The following is a 3,624-nucleotide window of genomic DNA, read 5'->3' as shown; positions in this document are numbered from 1 at the left end:
CACAGTTTTAAACCACCCCGTTTGTGCTAAATTCTTACGACGACCCTAGAAAACCAAAACAGCATGAAAATCAATTACATGGTGAAGACTATGAGGTTCAGCAGTCATTTATCTCTTGATTCCATAGACATTGGTCTTTGCTCTTTTCTCTGATAAACTATATGACTTGAGTTAGTTTTTAATCTTTGATTCTGATAGAGACCCTTTAGAAAAAAATCCCAACTGAGGGATTAATGTTCAAAAAGACTGAAGAATCTTTGCAGACAAAAAAGAGCTTCACAACCCAGATAATCACATTGGTGTGGTCACTGCCCCAGAGCCAGACATCCTGGAATGTGAAGTCAAGTGGGCCTTAGTAAGCAGCACTACGAACAAAGCTAGTGGAGGTGATGGAATTCCAGTTGAGCTATTCCAAATCCTGAAAGATGATGCTGTGAAAGTGCTGCACTCAATATGCCAGCAAATTAGGAAAACTCAGCAGTGGCCACAGGACTGGAAAAGGTAAGTTTTCACTCTAATCCCAAAGAAAGGCAATGCCAAAGAATGCTCAAACTACCACACAATTGCACTCATCTCACACGCTAGTAAAGTAATGCACAAAATTCTCCAAGCCAGGCTTCAGCAATATGTGAACCATGAACTTCCAGATGTTCAAGCTGGTTTTAGAAAAGGCAGAGGAACCAGAGATCAAATTGCCAACATCCGATGGATCATCAAAAAAGCAAGAGAGCTCCAGAAAAACATCTATTTCTGCTTTATTGGCTATGCCAAAGCCTTTGACTGTGTGGATCACAATAAACTGTGGAAAATTCTGAAAGAGATGGGAATATCAGACCACCTGATCTGCCTCTTGAGAAATTTGTATGCAGGTCAGGAAGCAACAGTTAGAACTGGACATGGAACAACAGACTGGTTCCAAATAGGAAAAGGAGTCCGTCAAGGCTGTATATTGTCACCCTGCTTATTTAACTTCTATGCAGAGTACATCATGAGAAACGCTGGACTGGAAGAAACACAAGCTGGAATCAAGATTGCCGGGAGAGATATAAATAACCTCAGATATGCAGGTGACATCACCCTTATGGCAGAAAGTGAAGAGGAACTAAAAAGCCTCTTGATGAAAGTGAAAGAGGAGAGTGAAAAAGTTGGCTTAAAGCTCAACATTCAGAAAACGAAGATCATGGCATCTGGTCCCATCACTTCATGGGAAATAGAGGGGGAAACAGTGGAAACAGTGTCAGACTTTATTTTGGGGGGCTACAAAATCACTGCAGATGGTGATTACAACCATGAAATTAAAAGACGCTTACTCCTTGGAAGGAAAGTTATGACCAACCTAGATAGCATATTCAAAAGCAGAGACATTACTTTGTCAACAAAGGTTCGTCTAGTCAAGGCTATGGTTTTTCCTGTGGTCATGTGTGGATGTGAGAGTTGGACTGTGAAGAAGGCTGAGCACTGAAGAATTGATGCTTTTGAACTGTGGTGTTGGAGAAGACTCTTGAGAGTCCCTTGGACTGCAAGGAGATCCAACCAGTCCATTCTGAAGGAGATCAGCCCTGGGATTTCTTTGGAAGGAATGATGCTAAAGCTGAAACTCCAGTACTTTGGCCACCTCATGCGAAGAGTTGACTCATTGGAAAAGACTCTGATGCTGGGAGGGATTGGGGGCAAGAGGAGAAGGGGACGACAGAGGATGAGATGGCTGGATGGCATCATTGACTCAATGGACGTGAGTCTGAGTGAACTCCGGGAGTTGGTGATGGACAGGGAGGCCTGGTGTGCTGCGATTTATGGGGTCGCAAAGAGTTGGACACAACTGAGCAACTGATCTGATCTGAACAGGAGGGAAAGGGACAGGGCACAACTTCTGAAAGAATGACACACCCCAAGGACACAACATAAACTGATTAAAATCAAATGGGACAAAGATGGCAGACAAGACTAGACCTTGATCCTGAATCAGCAAGTGAAATGACTGTTAAAAGACCAAGGAGTGGGTGATGGCCCAAATCCAGGAAATCTCCACCCCCTTCCCCAAAATAGTTGGAACAGTCCTCCAACTTATTAGCATATGAAATTACCCAGCCTATAATAACTAACCATGCCACATTTCATGGCCGCCTTTGCCCTCTGTGATGGCCCACACTCTGTCTGTGAAGTCTGCTTCTCTCTGTATCTGAATAAATCCACTTCTTACCTATCACTTTGTCTCTCATTGAACTCATCCTGTGATGAGACATTAAGAACCTGAGCTTCATTAGGTCCTGAAACCACCTACTGTGGGTTTTGGCTAGGTTTGAGTCTCAGACACGTGGGTTCAAGTCCAAAGCAGGGTTTTGGCTGGGTTTGAGTCTCAGCCATGTGGGTTCAAGTCCCAATCTGAGGTAAACGGTTTCAGTATCACTAGATTCTACAGACTGTGAAGGTGATGTTCGCCTACACTGGCAGTAGCCGTCCTTTTCTGCTCCTCCTTGGACACAGGGTTTCCCTCGTGGCTCAGACAGTAAGAATCTGCCTGCAACACAGGAGATCAGAGTTTGACCTCTGGGCAAAGATCCTCTGCAGAAGTGAATGGCTACCCACTCCAGTATTCTTGCCTGGAGAATTCCAAGACAGAGGAGCCTAGAGGGCCACAGTCCATGGGGTTACAGTCAGATGCAACTGAGTGACTAACACTTTCACTTGGGGACAGGCGGGTGACAGCTGACCACCTGTCCTAATAAACACCAAAGGGCAGCAATCAGAGGCAGGAATGCATCCGCTGCAACTTTCTCACACAAGAAAGCAAGGCCAGAGTGAAATACAGACGCAGGAGCTCTCATAAGAGGACTAATGCTGAACATTCACAAACATGGGCTCCTTGACGTTGATCAAGAACCAATACGGACACAACCAGATTCCAGACACAGGAATGCTTTAAATGATTCCATAAATACACCACAGCCAGAATTCTCCAAAAGTCAACTCGGGTCATGTTACTGTCGGCACCAACACCCTTGAATATACCCCCAGTTCAGTCACTCAGTTGTGTCCTACTCTTTGAGACCCCATGGACTGCAGCACACCAGGCCTCCCTGTCCATCACCAACTCCCAGAGGTTACTCAAACTCATGTGCGTGAGTCAGTGATGCCATCCAACCATTTCATCCTCTGCAGTCCCCTTCTCCTCCCGCCTTCAATCTTTCCCAGCATCAAGGTCTTTTCAAATGAGTCAGTTCTCTGCATCAGGTGGCCAAAGTATTAGAGCTCCAGCTTCAGCATCAGTCCTTCCAATGAATATTCAGGACTGATTTCCTTTAGGATGGACTGGTTGGATCTCCTTGCAGTCCAAGGGACTCTCAAGAGTCTTCTCCAACACCACAGTTCAAAAAGCATCAATTCTTTGCCGCTCAGCTTTCTTTATGGTCCGACTCTCACATCCCTACATGGTTACTGAGAAAACCACAGCTTTGACTAGGAGGACCTTTGAGCAAACGTTATATTCCTCAGCTCAGAACTCTCCACCGGAACCACGCGCCAAGAAACTCAAAACAAGAGAAGCGATGGGTCCGCCATCTTCCCCTTCACTTCCGGTCCCCAGCGCCCCGCCCCGTGACGCAAAAGGGCCGCGCCAGGCCATTG

Source organism: Bubalus bubalis, chromosome 7 (assembly GCF_019923935.1).
Source record: "Bubalus bubalis isolate 160015118507 breed Murrah chromosome 7, NDDB_SH_1, whole genome shotgun sequence".
NCBI classification, from domain to species: domain Eukaryota; kingdom Metazoa; phylum Chordata; class Mammalia; order Artiodactyla; family Bovidae; genus Bubalus; species Bubalus bubalis.
Note: the sequence above shows the minus strand (reverse complement) of the source record.